At 37.4% G+C, this 25,275-nt stretch overlaps 1 long non-coding RNA gene across 1 annotated transcript in view; it reads left to right on the top strand.

The window, feature by feature from the left end:
- Positions 1-3,584: 3,584 nt before the first annotated feature.
- LOC121402074 overlaps positions 3,585-25,275 on the top strand; it is a 46,276-nt gene continuing 24,585 nt past the window's right edge. The window contains exon 1 of the long non-coding RNA XR_005966517.1: positions 3,585-3,681. This is a non-coding gene — a long non-coding RNA (uncharacterized LOC121402074). The remainder of the gene's footprint in view (positions 3,682-25,275) is intronic.

The raw sequence follows: 25,275 nt of genomic DNA, 5'->3' as shown, positions 1-25,275 counted from the left end.
TTAGACATGAAGCCTCACAACCCATTCCCCATTGAATTAGCTTGTTAGAAACCCAATCCACCTTGGGATTGTGTTTCTGTAACCATGGAAGGACTAGGGTCACAAGAGTATGAGGACAATTAATAATGAAAAAGAAAATTTGTGATTAGGACACATGGACATAGTAAGATTTTCAGATTTGAAAAACACTAACCCATATCAAACAGAGCTTACATCAATACCTACCAGGGGTAGGGATAGTGTGGGTATGTTGTGTCTCTGAGCAAAATTCATATCTAGAAAGTTCCCTGCTTCTCCAGAAACGAAGAAGGCAGCACTTTATATGTAACTCTTATCCCACTGGGATCCCACCGGGAAAAGTGCTTTAGAGAAAAGTGGTCAGAGAGTATAAACAGCAGAACCTAAACAGAACTCCCCAGAGCTGATTGGTTTTGCCATGTTCCTGGCGTCCTGGTATAGGTATAACAAAAATTCCCCTTATCCCCACAATACAAGAATAACCTATTAGCTCACCTATGGCCCTTTTCTGCAGAGGACAAATGGGTAGAGCCCAATTGCATGGGTTCCTCTGAAGGCCTAGGGACTGAGACTTCAGGTTTGGGTGCTAACTCTGAGGGGTAGAAATGGGTGTTCTCTCTTGGTGCCTCAACCTATGCTTCCTATCAATTTTAATAGAGAGGTGCATTAGGGAATCAAGGGAGGACAGAGCAGGAAAAGAAACTAAGCTATCTTTGATAGCATCTGAAAGCCCCACTCTGAATTTACTGCGTAAAGCAGTATTGTTCCAGCTTGTCTCTACTGTTTATTGGCGGAATTCAGTACAATAATCCTCAACCTGCCACTTACCCTGCCTGAGGTTACGGATGGTTGCATCAGCAGAGGCAGCATGCTCGAGATCATCATATATTATTGCCATAGCCTTGAAGAAGGCCTTTAGAGAGATGGGCTGGGTCAGCAGGGGACAGGCTAAATGTCCCTAGCTGAGGATCACCCTGGAGCAGTGGGATAACAAAATTTACCCTGGACTCCTCAATGGGGAAGGAGTGTGGTAGGAACCCAAAATGTAGTTTATGTCTCCTGGAAGACAAAATATTTACTGCAGTTACTAGCATAGTTACCCAGCCAGCCATTTGCTGCCAAAAAACATCCAGCTTTGCAGGCTATTGCTGGATACATTGGACAACTTGATCCTGCTTGTTCCTAGAGACACTGAAGGAGATTTGCCAGGGTTGCTTTCTTGCTGGCAGCTGCTACTTCAGCATCCATGTCTGGCCCAACGTAATGTCACTTATGGCATTCCAAACCCAGAACAAACCCCAAGATCCCAGACTTGGCCCACGCTTCAGCCTATAGCAGCCGCCTTTTGCTTCAGGAGGAGCCCTCCGCTACTCGGATGCCATCAGGTCTTAAAATAAGGACCAGGGAGAAAGTTCTGGGCAGGCACGGGAACTGCCAGGAGTCAGAGTCAGGATAAACAAGACAGAATAGTACCAGTCAGACAATGCAGTACAAAATGAAGAGCCAGGAGCATAGTCAGGATAAACAGGCTGAGTCAAAACCAAATGGTAACACGGTTAGTCAGGATCCAATACAGTTGTTAAACAGGCAAGGGGAGGTTCAGGCAGAAATACAGCAAGGTCAAAAACAGGCAAAGGTCAGGAACAGAAAATCTGACAAAGAAACACACCCAGGTACTATCAGTAAATAGTCCTACATTGGGTAATCAGTCAATGCAGTGTAAGGGGTTTTATAGGCAGCCTAGTGGCTTATACAGATCACCTGTGGCCAGATTGACAACAGGTGAAGCAAGCCAAGACTACTTGCAATTACATGGAAAGCAAACTGGAAACTGTGAACCCCACATATTGCAGCAGCTTTTTTTTATATGGGACAGATCTTAAAGTCACACCTACCTAAAGTCCTACCTATCAAGTCACACAAATACATCACTTGGCTCAGACTCAATATGAGACTGAAACAATAACATGTGGTGGCTTGAGCTCTACAGTCTAAGGGATTACTCACTGGTAAAAATGTACTATTTGAAGAATTCTTATTTTTAAAATTGAAATGTATGTCCCACCATTCCCTCTTTTTCATGTATAGCATAGATGCGAACAAATAAAAATAAAACATACTGTAATGTAAAATAGATTGACTGCTGTAGGTTCCACTGCTCCAGTTAAATGGGGCATTTAATACGCCTGGTTAGAAATTCTAGGTCCAGTTGTGCAAACACAGAAATCCTTTACCAATAATCATTAGCATTTAAAAACAGCTTTCACAAAGAATAGAAAAGTAGAGAATCCAGTCCACAACCATAGCCAAAGTTGTGAAAAAAATGTCATAAAAGGTTCAGAAAAGTATATGGGTGTTGAAAGAAAACATTTAATCAGAAATCAAGTTTGTTCTACATGTGAAATAACAGCAGTCAAACACCCTGAATGATGCATGGGTGCGTAGGCCATCAGAGAGACAAAAAGTGTCCACAAAGTCATTTTTAAGGAGACAAGCCTGACAACTCATGTTGTTCTATTGCTGTTTTGTAATTGATGCTGTGACAAGCTTACAGAATATAGATATATAAAAAAGTTTGGAGAGAAAATTCAGAAGATACTTATCAACACTGCTCCATATGCTGCTCATACTCTCAGGACCCACCAAGATTTACTTTATTCGAATTTGTCCAGTCCTACTGTCATTCATAGGACTTTGCCCAATACTGTTTGGATGTACAGTATGACTGATATATTTTTACTGCTGGAATATCTGCATTGTACTTCTGGAAAATGTATGGGCTCTGAACTGAATTGTTGTATACAGAATCTAGGCCTTGCCTCAAAGTACTGTCTGGGTATAACTTGCTTTCCATTAATACTTCTCTGCATTTGTACTGCTGGCACAGGAGGGCTGACAATATAGTGTATTATTGAGTTCAGGGCAGTGGTGTAACTAGAGTGCACCGACCCCCCTGCAAAAAAATCTTTAGAGGGGCCCGACACACTCCAATCCCCATCCTCCCGCCCACTTCATGCCCTGTCTCTGCTCCACCCCGACTCTGCCTACTCAATGCCTATCTTAGTTAGGATCAGCTACAAAGTACTGTTTTATTATTACAGAGGAAAAAGGAAATAGTTTTATTTAAAAATGTATTTGATAAAAATGGATGGCCTTCCCATCATTTATGTATGTATTTTTTTTATTTATAAAGCAGTACCTTACCTTATGTGTGCAGTGCTGTACAACAGATTCTGAATTTCTGTATAACGGATCCCATACCTATTACTGACCTTTATGAAGCTACTAGAAGTCAGTACTGGGTTTCATTGGTCATATAAATGCAAGGAGTGTGCATTTTCTATTTTTTAAATTAACCTCTTCCAACACAGTTTGTTTGTTGGGAGATGATGGGTTAAACTACAGCACTAAATAAGTGCAATGGAAAAAATGAAAAATATACATCCAAACTGTTCTAGTTCAATTTATTGGAACTATAGCTCTCAGAATCCTCCAACTATTGTTATTCACTCTATATAAAAGGAGGGGAGGGACATGGTTTAATTAACATTCATTGCTTCTACCACCCTGCACATCCAGGGCAGTGCTTGTAGCACTTCTCATTGCCCAAGACTGGAAACATTCTATGGGCTGTCTGTAAAGAATGTCAGCTACGTTGTCTGGGTGAGTAGAATTTATAATATTCTGACTTGAAAACGTATTATTAAAACATTAATTTAAGGACACATAAAACATATGCCATGCAGGTGAATGCTAATGTGATGCACCTGTGTTGTTTGAAAGTGCCCTGATTATAAATAAATGACAGTGCAGAATACATTCTGCCTATTATTGGGGTTTTCCAGAATTGTTCGTTTTCACAATGATTATTTCTCCACTGACATTTTTAGTTTTCACAATGATTATTTTTCCACAAAAATTGTACACAAGCACACTTTCAATAGCTAATTTTAAAAACAAATAAAAATACAGACACTATTACTGGAACTGCATTGCTACTCTGAAATCCATAGTTATTACTATTTAAGTATTTATAGTAAACACTCTGCATGTTTAAACTCAATCAGGCGAACAGGCATAGGATCTATTATCTGCAATGCTTGGGACCTGGGGTTTTTGGATAAAGATCTTTCCATAATTTGGATCACCATGCCTTAAAGCTGCTTGTTATTTAAACATTGCATGGACCAAATAGGAATTGCCACCAATATGAATTCATGCAGCTTAGTTAGAATCAAATACAAGATACATTTTTATTATTACAGAGAAAAAGGAAATCATTTAAAATATCTTAGATGATTTGCTTAAAATGGGAGAAAGTCTGTCTGAAAAAAACAGGCTGGGGATCCCATACCAGTATATATTTAGAGTTCTTTCAAAGAGGAAATTTTCAACCCATTCCCCCTTAAATTGGAATGATAATGAAATGCATGATGCGGAACTAGGCTACAATCTTTACACTTTATGTGTATGGCCATCTCAATCCCAGGACACTGTATCCTCTTCATGTCAATGTGCTAGTCTAGTCCACACATAGTGTTCATAGTCACCCATATAGCAAATTCCATGAAACTAAACCATGCTCTCAAATTTAACTGCCTTAATTTCACAACATATACATTTCTACAATGTGTGCAGCCTGCATCAGGTGTACATTATTAGGCACTCTGTTTCTATGCTCGTGGAGCTCAGCCCTTACCAAGGGCCCATTGTCAACTGAAACTTTTTGTAATACAGGTATAGGATCCATTATCTGGAAACCTGTTAGCCTTCCTGTAATTCTGAGCTTTCTGGATATCTCCCATAAACTAAATTTTTATCAAATAATTTCAATTTTTTAAAAATTTTCTTTATATCAGTAGTACAAACATATTATATATGGATATCTGTGTTTTAGTGTATGATCATATTTTTAAGTAAATAAAGGCATTTTACAGGGCAACAATGTTTTCACTACATCTTTCTAATACAAATAATAATTTAATACCCAGGGAAAGTAGTAATCTGGTTATCCCATTATCAAACATTAATTCAATATGAATATTATTAATTTGCATGAACTGTTTCATCTGACCTCTAAATGTTATTTACTTTAGTTGTTTTTAAATGACATACATTTATATTCTGCCTTTCTATAACAAAGATTTTTACTTTGTTCTCCGGTTGCTATCTTTTGATACTACAGCAACACAGTAAAATGCTATCTTTTGGTCTTTATGCCCTTATTTAAAAGTCCCTTTTATGGTACTATGCATTTATAACATAATTATACCTACAACCTCCTTTATGGCCAGCTATAAAATATAGTGTGTGTATTTGTGTATGGAATCTATACAGCTCTTGCATTTGTGTCCATATAGTTGTTGGATACCCTTATGTTTATGGACTGTAGCTGTAAAGCTATATTGTATGCATGCAAGCTTGATTTATATCTGTGTATTTCCACAGAACATTTGTACATTCTTCAGGTGAGATTACATACATTATATTATATATATATATGTATGTGTATGTGTGTCGGCATAAAACTGTAAAGGGATCTTGAAATGCTATATTTATAATAATCCTTGGAATATTATTGAGGGCTATTCATATCCAAATTTAAAACTGACATGGTGGCTGCCATGCAATTCATTTAAATACAGGTGGCAAAAAAACATTTCAGGCAGCAGAATAAATTCAGTTGGTTCTGTTTTAAAAGGAAACCTAAATACCTATTCTGTATTTTGGTGACCCAAGATTTCCTTCTTGTAAAGAGCGACTACGAGATGGTGAAACTGATAAATAATAGGGAAGGTGCACCTGTACTGAGGATTAATGTATGAATACACCTGTATACTTGTGTATTACTGGAATGGGACTGGGGGACTATTCATGCATTAGAACCAGGTCATTTTTCAAAGATGACATGTATTTAAGGATGGCAATGGTGAGCATTTTCTACTGGTTTCATATTCATAGTATCTCCTTAGAATATTTATAAGCTTATAAGTATGATCTGTTCAGTGGGGTTTTCTGCATTTGTATGTTGTACAAATAAAATGGTGACCATTTATTTAACTGCTTTATTATATGAAATGTAAATCTTATGTGTTGAAACAACATTCAAATAGCATGCCATTGTAAAAGATTGTACAGATAAAATGCATGAAAGCAGATTTTAATATTTGTGTTGCATATACTTACTCACCCCAAATTAAATACATTTTCTAAACCTTTATAGAACAGTGCCAAACTAGTTTGTATTTCACTACTTCATAGCAAAGTATTTTTCTCATCCTATTATCAGCCTGAATACAGAACAGAAAGTGCTCATTTTGTGAAATTGCAGAAATACAAGTCAGCATCACTATAGCAACGCACCTAATTGGTACAGTGCATATCTTCCTTTAACCATAGGATGGAGCCAATACCCCTGAATATAATTCTCACAGTTAAAGTCCCCTACTTTTCATTGTATCATACAAAATTGCATGAAATAGCTCTTCTGTCATTACTGCATGCATATTGTGCTGTAAAAACCTCCAATAAACAGTTGCCTTGGTAACAAATAAGTGAGAGAATTTACGTAAAACCCTTAAACATTTACATACAGTATGCTTGCTATAAAGACTGGGACACTTATGTGTCATTATTTCACACTGTGGCACACTGACATAAATGTATCCACTACGTGTTTATTTCAGAAGAACCACTGAGATTCACGTTGCAGTAACTGTATATACATGAATAGGCTGTAATGATATAATAGTCGAATGGTGCATTAAAATAAACATTAAATAAAGTGTCATACAAGCAGTAAACAAAGGATTACCCTCAATGCAAAAATGGCAATGTTGAAGTCGGCAGACAAGCCACCGCAGCATCACTGCTGATGTCCTGAGCAGGCTCATAATAACTGAATATTGAACTGTGAATCAGTACAGCAGCTTCTCATGTACTATATATATATATATATATATATATATATATATATATATATATATATATATATAATTTGTACAAAGTTCTGCTGCACATCACAATGATTTCTGGGTTGCCGGCTTATATAACTCTAACACTACAATCAACATGGCAGGTTTTTATTTCACAGGTTTTCTAAGGGGCACATTTACTTAGCTCGAGTGAAGGAATAGAAGAAAAAATACTTGGAGTTTCAAATGTTTTTTTGGCTACTTCGACCATCGAATTGGCTACTTCGACCTTCGACTACGACTTTGAATCAAACAAATCAAACTAAAAATCATTCGACTATTCGACCATTTGATAGTCGAAGTACTGTCTCTTTAAAAAAAACTTCAACAATTACTTCTCCTCCTAAAACCTACCGAACATCAATGTTAGCCTATGGGGAAGGTCCTCATAGGCTTCCTAACAAATTTCTGATCTAAGGAAAATCGTTCGATTGATGGATTAAAATCGGTAGAAAACACCCTTGCAGACTTTTTAACAGTCATACTGTATGTATTATAATCAGAAATGTCCATTATATTAAAGGAAAATTATACCCCCAAAATGAATACTTCAGAAACTTCAGAAAAAGAATCTTTTCAAACTGAAATAATATTTTACATCTCTTGCCTTGAACCACCATTTGATATTATCTGTGCAGCCTCAGAGATCATCTGACCAGAGATAATGCAGCTCTAAATGCAGAAGGAAGAAGTGTTGAAGCACCAGACAGAACCTTGTCTATTGATTGGCTCATGTGACCTAATGTGTATGGTTTGTTTGTGTGCACCGTGAATTGTAGAATCACAGGGGGTAGTTTTTATTTCTTAAAATTGCAATTTCTATTTATGATTACACAATGACACTACCAAAAAAAGTATATTACAATAAAATTGGGTTATTTACATGAAGCAGGGTTTTACATATGAGCTGTGTTATGCAATACATTTTTATAGAGACCTACATTGTTTGGGGGTATAATATTCCTAAAATAGCCTCTACTTTTGCGGCAGAGGCATAAGCATCCCCATAAATTGAAGCTAATTGGCATTAGGGTTGCCACCCATTCAGTTCAAAACTTTCTGCATGGTTTTCACAGCATTCTGAAAATGGGACAAAAATTAACCCAACTGCATCTAGGTGATCCAATAATCCCATTCCCATGTCATCAAGCCTGCCCACCATCTCATTGGCCTACCCCATTTGACCAAATTTAACCTGGGGCCAAGATGGCAACCCTAGTTGACCGCAAGCAAAGTGGTTAACATTGCACCCTTGCAGCACTTAAGTTTCATTGCAGTTTAGATAGTTAGTTTGAATTTTCTCCCCAGGCCCGAGTTTGTTTCATTTGGGTACCCCTGTTTCTTCCCACACTATAAAAACATACAGGAGTGTTGGATGAAATGATTATAATTTATGAATTATACAAGTATTTTAAACAGGTATGAACCGGTTATCCAGAATGCTCAGAACCTGGGGATAAAGGCTCTTTCCGTAATTTGGATCTTCATACCTTAAGTCTACTAGAAAATCATGTAAACATTAAATAAACCCAATAGGCTGGTTTTGCTTCCAATAAGGATTAATTATATCTCAGTTGGGATCAAGTTCAAGGTACTGTTTTGTTATTGCAGAGAAAAAGAAATCATTTTTATAAATATGGATTATTTGGATAAAATGCACTCTATGGGAGGTGACCTTTCCATAAATCTGAGCTTTCTGGATAGGAGAATTGTTTATTATAGAATTTTCATCAACTTTCCAATTTCAGCTGTCCTTAAAATTCTAGACATTATTTTATTTTATTCCATAGCTACAGTATATATTAACTGCCAAGGATGTTTAAACCATTTTGTCTTTTTTTTTTTTTTAAATTTTGGACAATGTTCTTAAACTTAGAATCAATTAAACTATTAAAACTATTAACCACTTTGCATAAGGTCTGACAATCCCAACAAGTAGAGCTATGTAAATACAAAGGATTTTGCTTGGTCTTTCAAAACCCATTCAGCAGCTTGGGACAGTCTGTCATCCAAATAAACAAACAAAATGGATACGAAGCACGATATACAGTGACATTTGCAAAGAAAGAATTCTAATAACCACATCTCCCAAATGTCATTTTATCTGGTTTAACTCCTTTTATTACATGAAGGCCTCATCTGAAAAAAGCTAAACCTGCAGACACCAGTAGACATTTTACACTTTTAGTCAGACTTCACGTAAAGATGAGAATGTGATTTAACATTTGGAAACATGAAGTAGTGTTTTCTCAGAAGTCTGTACTTTTCCATTAATGTAATATCGTTATGCATGTTTTTCATATGTGTCACAGATGGATGGGTCAGGTCTGCCTTTACCTTCCTTGGGTTACAATACACTGGTTCCATAACCCGGCAAGGGGTCCAACTCTCAGCAACTCCCAGTAGGCATAAACTAATCAGACTCTTTATCTTCAGATGGGGCCCCAGCTTATGATACGGAGGAAGGGATTACCACTCTAGTAATAGCACACAGAATTCACCTTGATCAAATAACTTTATGCTCCAGTGGTTCTTTAAAACAGCCAAACAATCTATTAAACTGATGGTACACTTCTCAATAGTCAATTACTTCACATATTCAAGGTGCATGCTCAGATGGTACGCTTCCTGAACAAGTAGTGACAACAGGTCATTTACACAAATGTACAAATGAAGCAACTTTGGTTTGTGTGTTTAACACATAATCTTAATAGTTTCTGCACAACCTGCCTGATGTGATGCCTAAGTGCATGTATGTGCGTTAACAATACTTCTATATTCCATTACATGTCAGGCCTTATCCCCTCCACCAAGGAACAATGCATTTGTGCACCACTTGCACCTCTGGACGTCACTCTTGTTGTGCACATTCTAGTGTAAACCAAGTAGTACTTGAACACTTGAGTTTCATTTACTTAAAATTAATGAATATGAGGCTTGCTGCTTTTAAGATCAATAAAGTTACGTCTTCTCTGCAAATGCAATCTCATTTAAGCCAATGCTGAGCGATGGTAAATTTGACAAGGCTCGAAAACTGAATGGAAGGTGATATACTGCTCTAGGCGCCTTCCTTAAAATCCGAATCTATTCCTTTTTTCATCATTGTCTGCACTTATTGCATCTCGTTGTGACAAGCTCTGTGTTGAATGCCAGGTACACATTAACGTTAATAAAAAGCATACCATGCAGAAACATAACAGATTAGAGACAGAAAGTGCACTCAACACATTACAGGAAGAAATATTGCACTGGAAATGGCAAGAGGTAGTTCTATATTTACACAGTTCTCTGCAGTTGTCCTTTATATTGCCTTCAATTACACCTATTTTATCCATGAACACAATCAGATACAGTATAATACGCATTACCTGTTTAAACTTCATGCTGCACGAAAAGACCATACAAATAAAACAGACTACATAAACAGCAGTGCGTGTTTGTGTATTAAATAAAACAATTGCTGGCTGTACAAAAATGTCTTTGTTCCATTTCTCTGTAAAAAAAATAATAGAATTTGCATACAGTATTGTACTTGGACATATTATAGCAGTGTACATTTAATAACAGATATGACATTGAACTTTCAGAGATCACCTACTGACAAATTCCAGGAATACAGGATGTATCTGTATGCCATGCTAAATATTTCTGGGATCTGCTCCAACAACAGTTTGAATGTCACATACGGTAATATTCTGGAATCATAACTGAAGCTAGCTTTCGGACTTCTGCACACCATAGATACCAGCAAGCACAATAAACCTCCATTCCGTGCTGTAAAAAATAGCCATCAAGTAGGCCTGCAATTGTTATGAAGATCTAGTTCTTGTACAGATAAAGTTGATATAGGGTGCACTCCTTTTGGGTACTGCTAATTATTATAGGGACAAAAGAAGAAGAGGAATCTATTCTTAATGTTCAAAATGGTTCATATTACTTTGATCCGCGTTTCATAAAAAAAAAACATGTACAAGTGTCAGGATTAGCCCCATTTCTCAGAACTCACTTAGTTTGAGTGAAGGAATAGACTAAAAAAAAACTTCGAATTTCCAATGGTTTTTTTTGGCTACTTCGACCTTCGACTACGACTTTGAATTGAACGATTCGAACAAAAAATCGTTTGACTATTCGACCATTCTATAGTCGAAGTACTGTCTCTTTAAAAAAACCTTCGACCCCCACTACTTCGCGACCTAAAACCTGCCGAAGTCAATGTTAGCCTATGGGTAAGGTCCCCACAGGCTTTGCAATCTTTTTTTGGTCGAAGAAAAATCGTTCGATTGATGGATTAAAATCCTTCAAACCGAACGATTCGAAGGATTTAATTGTTCAATTTTTCGTTCAATCGAACTATTTGCGCTAAATCATTCGACCTCTATATTCGAAGTCTAAGGATTTACATTCGACAGTCGAATATCGAGGGTTAATTAACCCTCGATATTCGACCCTAGGTAAATCTGCCCCTTAGTGTTTTGTCATGATTTAATGATCCCCAAACATTGTTGCTTTTTCTATATTTTTCTATATTTTTCTTCATGCAAAAGTAAACCGTACTTTTGAATCAGCAAAAGTATCCTTAACTAAAATCATTAACATATTATGCCCTTTAATCAGGAAGCTCCTGCCATTAAGGCTAGATGAGAACCTTGCCTCAGGAGGCAGTGAATGGGCAGTTGTCAGGGGCAAAACCTTAGCTTTAAAAGCTGAATTTTAAGTTTTTCATAAAGGTGTAGGGATCCAGAGGTTTAATTCCCCTCTGTTTCTTGAAATGTGAAACCCCATGTTGGGAAATCCCCTGCCTGTGCAGCTACAGGTTCAACTTAGAGTGACGAGAGGGTAGGAGCCTTGTCAGCGGCGATTCTGGGGCTGCCCCCCTCCCACTCCATGCTTAAAAATTAGCATTGGAGCGGCTCTAAGGGGGGGCAGCATCACTAATGCATTGAGCGCAATATCGCTTTCTGCACTAGCGGAGCAGAATTTCCGGGTTAAAATCCAGAAGTTCGGCTCTTACAGTTATAAGAGGAGGCTTTTTGCCGCCCCTTGTAACTCGCCACTTGCTGCCGCCTGAGGCAAGGTTCTCATCTTGCCTCATGGCAGGAGCTGCCCTAAGCCTTGTCCTGTGTAGTGTGCCTGGCAGATACTGGAGGGTGTCAAAAGGTGTCTGGCTGCAAAATGTAGGGACAAAAGCTGGAGGAGCGCCTGGATGGCTGGCATGTGAAAAAGGGCCGGACTGGGGATAAAAAGCAGCCCTGGCAAAAAAAAAAATCAAAGCAGCCCACATGTAAACACGCGATGGTCTGACTTGTACACATCCACTCATATATAGGGGTAAAACTGCAAAAATGTATGTATAAACAAATCCTTGCTTTTTGCAGGATGTAAAAAAATATTATAGAAATATATTTTTATTGGTAACACTAATTGAGATAACCCTGGTGATCAGGTGTGCTGTAAAGGTATTCCAGAATGAATTAATGGATTTCAAGTGAAAATGTTTCTCACTTGCTACTGTTTATTCATAAAAAAATCCCCCATGTAGCCACATGTTCTTTTTTACAATTCATTCTGCTGGGTACCTACATAATCTAGATGACAGTCGCAGACCCAACACCACAGTAAAAAAAGCCACACAAACATGGGAGATAAAACAAACACTAAAAACCCATTGGTTACCAGGGACCCCCATACAAGTTAAAAAAAACAATTGGTGGTTAGGGGGCTAGGGCCCCCCCATAAAAGTTAAAAAAACTTCATTGGTGGACAGATAGAGACTGTAGAAAGAGAGGGACTCACAGAGAGAGACAGAGTGCAGAGAGAAGCAGAGTGCAGAGAGCAACAGAGTGCAGAGAGAGAAAAAGACAGAGTGCAGTGAAAGAGAGAGTGCAGTGAGAGAGACAGAGTGCAGAGAGAGACAGAGACTCACAGAGAGAGACAGAGTGCAGTGAGAGAAAGAGAGAGTGCAGAGAGAGACTGAGACTCACACAGAGAGACAGAGACTCACACAGAGAGGCAGAGTGCAGTGAGAGAGAGACAAAGTGCAGAGAGAGAGAGAGAGACTCACAAAGAGAGACAGTGCAGAGAGAGACAGAGTTCAGTGAGAGAAAAAGAGAGTGCAGTGAGAAAGAGAGACAGAGACTCACACAGAGAGGCAGAGTGCAGTGAGAGAGAGACAAAGTGCAGAGAGAGAGAGAGACTCACAAAGAGAGACAGTGCAGAGAGAGACAGAGTGCAGTGAGAGAAAGAGAGTGCAGCAAAAGAGAGAGAAAGAGGGGCAGAGAGAGAGAGGCAGAGAGAGAAACAAAGACTCACAGTGCACAGAGAGAGAGAGACAGAGTAGAGAGACAGAGTGCAGGCGAGAGATTCCTGAGAATCACAGTGACTGCTGTGATGTAGTCCCCTTCTTACCACATCAGTTCCTGTTCTTCTGTCTGCATCAGTGATGTCCACGCTCGTTAGGGGGGCAGACTAAAGAGGAGCACAGCAGGCCCCCCTTTGAGCCTAAGTCCTGCCTGGCCCAAGACTATCTTCCTTGTACCCCCTGATGGCAGGCAGGCAGGCCTGCACACAGCACAGCATGAGAACAGAGACGAGTGGAAGGGGCGGAGCCACAGTGGGAGCTGGGATGGAGGAGCGGTCCTAGAGCCCACAGGCAGTTTGTAATGAACATTATAGATCAGGAGCGGCCCACTTTATGAAAATACAGAGCGGCCCCTAGGGCAAATGCCAGAATAAACAGATGGTCAGTCCGGGCCTGGTGTGGGATCCCCAAGCCTGGGAGCTAGACCAGGAGTGTCTGGAGCTCCTAAATGCAAAACTGGACTTTTACATGCTCGCACTATGGAGAGTGCTGAGAGCTATAGTTCAGCAGAGGAGGATAAAGCAAGTTTTGTGCTCGGCTAGGAGAGCTTGAAGCCTCTGAGGATGCCTGTTCCATCTCTGTGTGAGCCTGCCAGCTCTGTGTGAGTTTGCCTGAGGGAGGGTGGAGAGCTAAAGGATGCAGAGTGTCATCTATTTGTGAACATGCTTTGTTGCTGTGCCTGCCACAAGGAAGCAATTTACCTCTGTCCAGCCAGAAAGGTATTTGGGCTGGTAGCACTACCTGGGGAAAGTAATGTTCTTTGGGAGAAAGGGACTGAGACTCTTTATGCATCTGAAGTGGAGTGTGGGACTTTGTCTGGCAGGGAGGTGCCATGATTGGACTGCAAAAAGTTCCCCAGGGTAGTGGGTCATTGTTATTTGAATGCATATTTAATCTGCACTTTCTCTTTATTCTAAAGTTTATATTTGTTATACAGCACTTTGTGTGTTTGAATGTTTTCCTAATGGAGCCACCCACAGATGTATTCCTGGATCCCATTAGGTGGAGGCACTGCCATAGAGGTAATTCCCAGTACCCTTTCACCTTGCAAAGGGGACTCAGGACCTGAAGTTGGTAAGACAATGTGTGATGTATAACCTTTGACACAGGGGGTGGCCAAAAAGGGGTTACAAAGGAAATTAGGCTCCTCTCAATTTAACTCGAGTGGAGCAAGAGAGGGGGTGGCAGCATCAGGACTGTTGCCTCACACTGGAATAGTCTCAGGATCATCCCTGCCTTTAATGATCATGCATATTCCCTTATGGTCCATACATTTTATATAGTGTTCATGATTGAATGTGTTTGATGAAGGTTTCAAGTGCTGGTACATTAATAATTATCGCCCACAATAATTGACTGCTAAGAGATGGCATTTATTTAGGAATGAAGCTCTGCGGGAAAAACTTTTTTTCTGTTTTATTTTCACCTTGCTTGGTAGTTTTACATGTACACAATGCTTCTGCCTGCAATAATGGTACCTGAAACTAGGAATATCACTCATTAGGTAGCACCAGCACAATAGTATCCATCTAAAACCTATATTAAGCATAATGAGCCAGATTCTATTCCATGAGACATTACCTCATGGTTTTACTCATGAATACTCAATAGCGTGAGGCAAATCTAGAATAGTATAATTCTCGTTAAATTGACTTTGGTCCAATATATCAAAAAAGATGGCCATGCATTGTAAGATCCACTCGTTTGGCAAGGTCACCAAATGAGAGGGTCTTTCCCAAAATTTGACCACCTAAGGTGGATAATATCAGAATGCCATAGTCAAGGCAAGGATCACATCAACGAGCCGATGCGGTCCTGGATCCAACGTGAAAATCTATTTTTTTGCCAGATACTAGCCAAGTAGTCCTGTCTGAGGCTAAAGATATGCAGTTGATGACTGGTCACAAAGCAGATTGGAGATTTTAAGGTTTCTATGGGGAGAGTATCAGCAAGAAGAGACTTAGCCGGAGACCAAGGTCCTAAAACTGGGTCAATCCCCAGGAAACTGGAACATACAATAAATATTTGGTTGGTGTATAGGTATCCATGTTTTATTAATGTGCTTTTTGCTTAGTGTTATCCATCTGCAACCTTTTCCTTTTCTTGCCATGTGTTTTTTTTTTAATAGAAGTTTGCCTCAGATGATACACAGAGGATACTAAAAACATCTATATTGGAAAGGTTTCCTTTTATGATATTGTCAAGCTTTAACTTAATCTAACATGTTGATAAGGTTGTAGCAAGGGAAGTTGTAGCCCCTGTAAGACACAAGACAGGCCTTGTGTGCAATCTGGTAACATTTTAAATGTCACAAATCATAGAATCTACAATCTATGGAGAAATATGTCATAGTGCCACGTATCATAGATTCTTTGATTTGCAGCACTTCTGGTTCAGACAGTGGAGGGTTCACTTTCCTTTCATTTATTCCCCCACCCCTAGACAACAAGCATAATGGGAAATGAGTGGACCCTTCTTTGATTTATTTTGTTTATTTTATTTTTACCTATTACATTTTTGTACACAACAGTATTATTTTAGTGTCTCTATTTGTCACTCATTTATGTTTAAAGGGATAGTTTACTTTTTAAATAAACTTTAAATATGTTGAGACAATTTGGTCTTCATTTTTTGTTTTCTATCTGACAGCTCTCCATTTTGGTCATTTAGCAGATATCCTGTTACTATGGTCTTATTTACACCAGCAACTAGGTAGTGGTTGAATAAAATATTATCAAATAGGTAAGGGACTAAATATGAAGTAATAAAAAGTAAGAATAACAATAAACCTGTAGCTTCTCACAGCAATAGGTTTTTGGCTGCTGGGGTTAGTAACCCTCCCCCCAGCGGCAAAACTATTGAGGAAGCAGACCCTTCAACTGCAGAGGGGACCAGGAGGTATAAGGGCCCCATGAGGCCCTAACTCATGTACAATTTCAATAAATATTGGTTAAACAGGTGAACCTCTAGACATATTGGGGGGCCCAGTAACATCTAGTTACACCACTGCTCCCCCATTTGAAAGCTGGAAAGAAGCAGAAAAAAAAAGAACAATTCAAAATAAAAACTATAAAAAAAATCATCAATGAAGACCAATTGCAAAGTTGCTAGGAATTGGACATTCTATAACATTCTAAAAGTTAACTTAACGGTGAACCACCCCTTCTCTTAGGCAAATTACAGAAACTGTATTAAAAAAATCGGAGCATTTGCTGTACTATTAGTACTTTAGAACAGTCACTGACAGGACTGTGGCAAGTGTGCTAAAGGGTAGATATTAAATATATTGGGGCACAGTCAACTAACCCTTGTCAAACGTGCACCTAGTCAGTAACATACAGTAGCATATCAGTCCAACCATCTGCAGGTAGAACAATGAAAAAAATTTGATTTCTGATAAATGAGCCCTACTGTATGAGGCAGATTATTTTATAGTTTCTAATTTGTGTTTTAAAACTGTGAAACAAATGAAACTATTTGCTTAAGGCAGAGAATCATTAGTTGCATATTTTCCAATAATGTATAGTACATGCAAGTTTTCACAGATCTGTTTTCTGACTGTCTGATCTTATTATATTCAGGTTTACAATGCAGAACCTCAGGGAAAATGCAGTGCCATTACTCGACTGCAATAAAGAAGAGAATTTTGATGCAGTACATTTTATGATACTGCAACACAGTATTCTTCCAAACAAGAATATTGTGGTTCTTTCAGGGCAATTCCAAGCATTCATATCAGCTGGGAAGGAGAGTAAATCAAATATATCTTCAAATAAATTCACTTCTCAATTGTATATTTTTCATGCAAGTGTTTTTATACAGTGTTTATATGATATGATTGAAGCCGTAATTAGTTTCTTTCACAGTCCTAACACATAAAATGTAGAACCAATATGCCAGACCCTTGATGTTGATGAACACATTTTGTGTTTGGTATATTTGACTGTAAAATGTACATAGTGTATTGTTATAGAAATGTAACATGCTTCTTTTTCCATCTCTTCTAAAGAAAAAACCTGAAGCATTACAAATCAAAATGTGTGTATACATATATACTGTACATTTACATCAACTTTATCTTAGCTCTCATGTCCGAAACAGGGCGCTGTTGGGTCCAAGGCAAAGATCCTATCGGTGTCTTAATTAAAGTACACAGAGACACACACAAATTCTAGGAGAGATTTGTATATATTACCCTGCTAGAAATCCCACTTGTGCAACAAAGGTTGGCATTTCTGCTTCACTTGCTCCAGCCTTAAGGGAAGCAACTTGCAGTTAATCACAGGGGTTTTGAGCATATTGTGTTCCATTGCATAGAAACCAGTAAATATGCAAAATGCATTCACTATGTGTAAGAGCTTTATGTTTATTTTTTACTAGATACTGTATATAATGAACTGGAAATCTTCACAGCCTTACTTGAATGTAAGGTTGTGTCCTGCCTGCAATTCTTTACTACTGTTATTTGTAATAAGATAGATTGGTTGCTTGAAAATACACTTTTTTCATGGACAATAAATCAATACAGGTACGCCCATTATGTTTATTTGATGATGCTAGTTGTTATGACCTTATACTATTTGTTATGTGTATAATGCTATAATATTTTGCAAGGCCAATTATTTGATGCTCTGTTGGAGTAGGCCTTGAGCATAATAGTGATCATATATTATTATATCAGGCCCTGTGGAGCTGATATGTGTTGTTTTTTTGTGTGTATATGTTTAAGCTACGCTTTCTGAAACTAAACACCTACTGAAGAGTTGATCTGAAACTCAAAGTGTAATTCACAGTTTCAGAGTGAATTAGGAGCTAAACTAAATAAAGTTATAGAAGCGTCTCAATTCTAAAGAAAGGCTGGCCATGTTTTAATTGTTTAAACTGGGGAAGATGTAGTGGGCTTCCATAGCTATGTATAAATATATAACTGAACTGAAGATTTTGATACCTTTATTCTCTGGCAGATGCTTCTACAGAATGTAATTGCATCCTTTGAGGGGAGGTTTTATCATCAGGTCTAAAAGGGGTTTTACAGTATAATGCTGGTTTTTATTGTCTAAAGTGTTTGAACTGCTAGATACATTAGCTTGTTTCTAGAAGACATTGGATTATTTTTAGCAACTGAGAAAAGACAAGGTTACAGCGATTTAGTCTTGGTACAAGATTCATTCTTAAACTGTCTGTCTGGCATTTTTTTACCCCTCTGAGACAAAGCTAAGATGATTTCAGATTTTTTTTTTCCACTGGATAAATGAGAAATCAAGCAGGATTCACTTCAAGTTTTCAATGCAGCCAAAATTTGTAAAGGATGACTACTTAAGTACAAATTAAACTGGAAATGTATGTTTTAGACTTCTATAGCAAAACCATCACAGAACTTTAGCAGTGAAGATCACACTTTCATTCAGGTGTCTAGGTTAAGGAATGAACTCCCATTATATCTCATTTCCTGGACTGTGTTAGACAATGAGGAGAAGTGAAGGAAAGGGGGAGGGGAGAACTGGATATGAAAGGTATGCTAAAATGTTCTGCCTTCAATTTTTCTACATCTTATCATATCAGACAAAAAAATCGAGGATTTTGTCAAAACTCCCCCTCTATAAGATACAGCATTTCTATATTTTTTTTAGTTAGTTCTCCTTTAATTTTTAGCATTGACTGTGTTTTTATAGCTATAAATATGATGCACTCTTCTGATCTACTGTAGGACAATCTAAATTAGACAGGGTTGACATAAGGAGTATTGATAATTTAATTAATTGAAGAAGAACTCAGGGAAAGCATTTTTAAAAGCAGCAAAATAAGTAAATTTTATTTGGCATCTTTACTGCACTTTAAAGAGGCTCTATACCCAAAAATTATTTTAAAGGGGATGTCTACTCAAAGGGGCACATTTACCTAGGGTCGAATATCGAGGGTTAATTAACCCTCGATATTCGACCGTCGAAGTAAAATCCTTTGACTTCGAATATCGAAGTCGAAGGATTTACCGACTATTCCTACGATCGGACAATCGAAGGAATAATCGTTCGAATGATTAAATCCTTAGAATCGAACGATTCAAAGGATTTTAATCCATCTATCGAAGGATATTAAATATAAGGATATAAAGAGACAGTACTTAGACTATCGAATAGTCGAATCGTTCGATTCGAAGTCATAGTCGATGGTCGAAGTAGCCAAAAAAAACATTCGAAATTCGAACTATTTTTCCTCAATTCCTTTACTCGAACTTAGTGAATGGGCCCCCTAAGGCTCATTTGAACTCCTGAGGAGTGTTGTGAGTATGGCATCATTGTGTAATACTGTAGCTCACAGTTTATAAGCATTTTAAGAAGTTTTGAGATGTAGCGTATGCTGTTTACATGGATGGTACATTTTAAGTAAGGGGGATAACCATTGTATTTTAAACTTGTTAATATTGTTGCTATATTTTCATTTTGTACATTTTCATAATGCTATTGGCAAGTAAAGGGACACAATAAATGGACTTCAAACCTGTTTAATAATCCTATTGTGTGCCCAACAATAGACCACTGTTCTGTTTTTCAGCTACATTCAATTATTGGGTGTGGAGCACCCCCCATGTTTACAAATTTTTGGGGACCTGTGATTGTACCTGTGCCAATTGTCTCAAATTCTCTGTGGGGACATTCCCATATTAAATTGAGGAATCCAGCCTCCCCTATACTACATTTCACATAACTGTCTCCTTCTAGTTGCCTCTTAGCTTTAAGCCCCAGGAGTGTAATGAAGATTTGGTGGATCACCTTAAATTGGACCATTCTGTCCCTGAGTGATATTATCTGGAGCAATTCTTGCTCTGTAGAGAGGTATATTGAATTGATAATCTGGAGAGTAAACATTTTACAGCAATAGAAAGTTACAGTATGTTTGTCTTGTTTTTTTTTACTCTTGTTTAAATGCTTTAATTGTTTTTTGATATTTTATATAGTTCAAGTGTTTAATTTTGGTAATTGGAACTAAGTGGGCATGTTTGTGCCTATTTATTGCTGTTGAGATCCATTGAGAATATATTTACGAAAGATCATTATATAGACCAAAAACTCTCTACTGTATTGACTTTCGGCATATTAAAATGAAGTAAAGTAAATCTTGTTCTTTGTTGTATTTTGCTAGCTACCACTTTAATTGGCTTTGCCTAGGATGCTTTGAGGGCAAAGGCCTAGTGTGACTTTTAATTGCAGCTGTATTGCTCTAAAAAAATTACATGGACCAAATTTGCCAAAATTGAAGCATTGATTTCACATTATTTTTAAATGGGAAGCACTTTTCTTTTTATATGAGAGAAAACCTAACCACATGCACACGAATAGCTATTCTTTCAGGTAATAATTGCCCCTACGTGTCATTTGCCAGAAGCTTCAGACTGACAGTAATTAGAAGTGATTGGTTGCCATTCTTGGCATTTTCTGTGATATTTCCCCAAGAAAATAGTGGGAATACCCCATGTTTCCCTCTGCTTTAACATAATGCAGACTAAGTTTCATCAATCTCGTTCTATCCAGCAGAGTTACAAACCTTATGTTTTAACTAATGTGAATTCAATGAATCCTGTGTCACATTTGAAAGCCGTTGGATACCCTTAGGAAAGTCAAACCCCAAGAGGCACTTGCACTGTCTAATATTAACAACTAAGCTCTTTGAACCAATGCTGAAAGAATGGGGGCAATGTGATGAAGTAAGAGAATAAGTATAGTAAGAGGGATAGATGGAATGCCAAAAGAGGGCTCAAAACAGAAATAATCTAATTAGTGAGCAAAAGAGATTGGCTGAACAGATATACTATCTGGACATTAAAAGAATAAAACTCAAGGGAATATGTTCCCCTGACACATGATATTAATTCTGCTTTTAGCCTTGTCAACCTACTTTATCTAAGACAATAATAAAAAAGTCATGCAAATGTTTTCAACCAAAAGTACAAACTGATATTCCCCCACTGTAGTTAAACACAATAATATGTAAATAATATGTATACGGTATATGAAAATGTAAAATGTATTAGACACACACATCACTAAAAAGCACAAGGACAGTTAGCTATGTTCATACTATGAACTTTAAGTCAAAGATCACTGAAGAAGGGCCATGCGGTCCCGAAACGTTTGCTCTGTTGAATTGTGTCAAGAGCACAATGGAATAAAACTTGGGATCACCCCGTGTGTTGCATACAAAGGTATCGGCTTTTCATTTATTATTGGATACTATGAACTTTAACATCTTCTGGTTCCATAAACATATTTATATGATTATCAGTGTTTGTGTTATGTACATAAAATAACAATCTTGTTCTTTGACCATGAAAATTTGAGTTTTCACTGTATTTTAATTAGAGGACATTTTTACCTGTATAATAACCCCCTACATTTAGGCACTGAAAATATTTATGCAGTAAATTCCTATCACCTCAGATTGCTTGAATCAATGTCACCTACTGCTACTTTACTACTGTATTAACATTTTTATTTCATGTATTTATAAAGCACTACATTTTCTGAAGCAATGTACACAAGGGTACAAAATTTACAAACAAATTGATATGTTCGGTAATGGGGTCCCTGCTCGCAAGGGCTGACAATCTGTAGGGAATAGATGGTTGATACACAGGGTATAAAATTATGTGACTGTGTGGGAAGTATATGTTGGGGAAGTACTGAGTGATTTTACAGAATGAAGTGGTTCAAGTAGAGGGATAGTAGAGTAAAAATGGGTTATGTAGTTGTAAACAGCACTTTCTAAAAGTTTAGAAGGATAGGAAAGGTGAGAGATAGGACAGTATCTGAAAAAATACTTTTTAGAGTAGGTGTAACTAGTGCATGTTTAAAGTCAGAGAGCAATGTACCAGTGGAGAAAGAGAGGGTGATTAAAGATATGAGAAAGCTGGGCAGTGGGTATATTATTGTGAGCATATAAATTGTGAAAGGATTGTGTCAAGAGGGTAGGTGGTCGAGCATGAGGTAGAGAGAAGTGAAGATAACTCTTCCTTATTGACCGACGAAAATGTTGACGCATTATTCGTAAAAAGTATTCTAATAATGGCCCCAGTTGTACGTATTGTTTTAGGATATGGTTTAAGAGCAAACCAGCCTGGAGTTCATTGGGTGATTATTTTACTAATGATGCAGGTCCTTCATCCAGACTGAAATAAGTTAACTACTTTTTGCCATGATTTGAAGCTGCACAAATGTTGTTCCCCAATCATGTCTGCATCTTTTCACTTGTATGTCAATGTCAATATTGTAACTCAGAATTTTGCACTCACCCAATCTAAGAATTGTCTCTTTGTGAATTATTCCCATCTCTTCAGGAAATCCTAAGTGCAACTTCCACTGGAAGAAATGGGAGTAATGTTTTATCATTCCTTAAATAAATATGGTGTATTTAGGACTGCAATTTAATTGTTTTTTTAAATTAGCCAAGTGTAATCATATACATTATGTAACAAATGAGATGGAGACACCAAGGGACTAAGTTAGTACCAAGTTTAACAGAGAATGACCATTTTCCACGAATTATAAGATGTGAACGCGCATGGTCATAAAAATAAACACTAAGGGGTAAATTTATCAAAGAGTGAAGTTCCGCCACTAGAGTGAAATTCCGCAGCTCTCAATTCATTTCTCAATTCATTTCTATGGGATTTATCAGTGGGTGAAAGTTCGCCCTTTGATAAATACGCCTATAAAAATCCCATAGAAATGAATGTCACTCTAGTGGCGGAACTTCACTATTAACTTCACTCTTTGATAAATATACCCCCTTGGGCATGGAAGTATATTGACCACCATGACTGCATAAGCATTTGAATTAAACCGCAACATTTTTTGAAAGATGAGACTGGTTCTGGATCAGTGCTTTTCTGTATTTCTAATAGCACATTTGTATGAAGATGTAGTGTTTAACACATAAATTGCAAATGTGAAATGTACTGCCAACCTGAACGAACTTGCAAACATATACTAATTGTGAGATCACGTGAAACACACTGCACAGCAAGCAATTTCAATTTAAACATTTGTCAAGGTAATTGTGTGCACCTGAACAAAATTTAGTGTGTTCCACTGCATAGAGATTGGGTCCTTAATGTACTGTATGCAATCAAGATTCCTCCGTTTTAATTTGAATCATAGAACAGATGTAATAGATAAGCTTTTCTGAGCTCTATGGAAAGAGTGCTTACTTACATAAGGAATGCAGAGGTGGAATAATCGTTCTAGATATTAGTGTGAGTTTTGTACATTACTGACTGACTTTGAATAGATTTAAATCTGTCTCACTGTTAAAAATATAAGGTACCTTACTCCACATGTTTAGCATATTGTTAATAAAACATCATTTTTCCTCTGTCAGGCATTATTGTAAAGTTAAATTATCTTGATGGAAGAGCAGTTGGTTAATGTCACAGGTGATATATTACCCAAAATACCTAGAAAGAAACTAATGCTGATAATTTGTCAAGCAAAGCTATAGATAGTGTAGAAAGTCAGGTGAAATATAATGGTACAGTTTCCAGATAGCAGGAATAAAAAGAAAAGTAGTCAAATGAAAATAATGGCAAATAGGTCAGATAAAATGCATACAGTAAATGTAAGTACATATACATATTTATAAAATTAATAATAGCCTACTGTATGAAAACTGAAAGAAAACATGGCTTTCTGCCTAGGAAACAATGTTTTGTTGAAATTATACAGCAGATATATATATATATATATATATATATATATATATATATATATATTATATATATATATATATATATATATATATATATATATATATCTATATAATCTACAGTCTGGTCATTTCCCTATGGGACCAGACTGTAAATTATATCCTTATAAACGGCGCGTTATGATGTCAGAATGCGCCGTTTATAACAGGGGTCCCCTGCCGCCGAATTTGACACAGTGCGTCCGAATTTGATGCTGTCGCGTTCAAATTGAAAGCCGACGAGCCCGAATTGGACGCCGGCGCACCCGATTTGGACACCAAACATTTCACACAAAATGTAGATTATAATGCATAATGTACCCCCTACTGAAATCTATAAAGATATTAGAAGTCACCTCGGAGTTATGTGATCTGTATAAAAGCACTCGGCCTTCGGCCTCGTGCTTTTATATGGTCACATAACTCCTCAGTGACATAATATCTTTATAAATTACAGTAGGAGGTACATTATCCACTATATATATTAAAGTATATAAGAACACAGCATTCAATACTTGTGTTACTTGTGTAATAAAAACATACCATGGTCCACGTGGCAATTTTTAGGGATACACAGATCCCTTTCTCAAGCCTTGGGCACACCAGTCAATTGGGATTACACTGGTATAAACATTTAAGCAGCGAAAGAAGAAATTAGACAGAAAATTACATCATGACCCCACGGTCTCAGTCTGGTTAACCAATTATTACGCCAAAGATATTCACATGTAGAGTATCCATTACTGGTTCAAATCCATTTTCAATAACCCCACCAAGCTAAAGGAAAGAAAACAAAGGATAAAAAAGAAAAGCTATTAAGAATCCATACAATACAGGTCATAATTCTTATAAAAAACATTTGGCACCAATGAATTCAGTTGGTGAATCCACCACACCTCTCATTTTCTTAGTAGAATTTCTAGGATGGGGGAACACCAAAACCAAATACTTAAATTCCTCAATCCTCATCAGTATGGCTGCCTCCTTTAAAATGTTTTGAAACAGGTAATCTAATATTGCTTTTCCTGATCATAGGCTTAAGTTGGTAAATCTGTGTATTTGAATGCACCAGTTGACTACCATGGTCCTCCACCTCCGATGAGATACCAATGGTATCGGGATAGGAGGATTTCAAAATACCTCAATGCTTCTGCAGAATGGAGGAAATCATGTCACTGTCACTATTAA

Source organism: Xenopus laevis, chromosome 3S, assembly GCF_017654675.1.
Source record: "Xenopus laevis strain J_2021 chromosome 3S, Xenopus_laevis_v10.1, whole genome shotgun sequence".
Classification (NCBI taxonomy): Eukaryota; Metazoa; Chordata; class Amphibia; order Anura; family Pipidae; genus Xenopus; species Xenopus laevis.
Note: the sequence above shows the minus strand (reverse complement) of the source record. Positions and strands in the feature narration are given on the sequence as shown.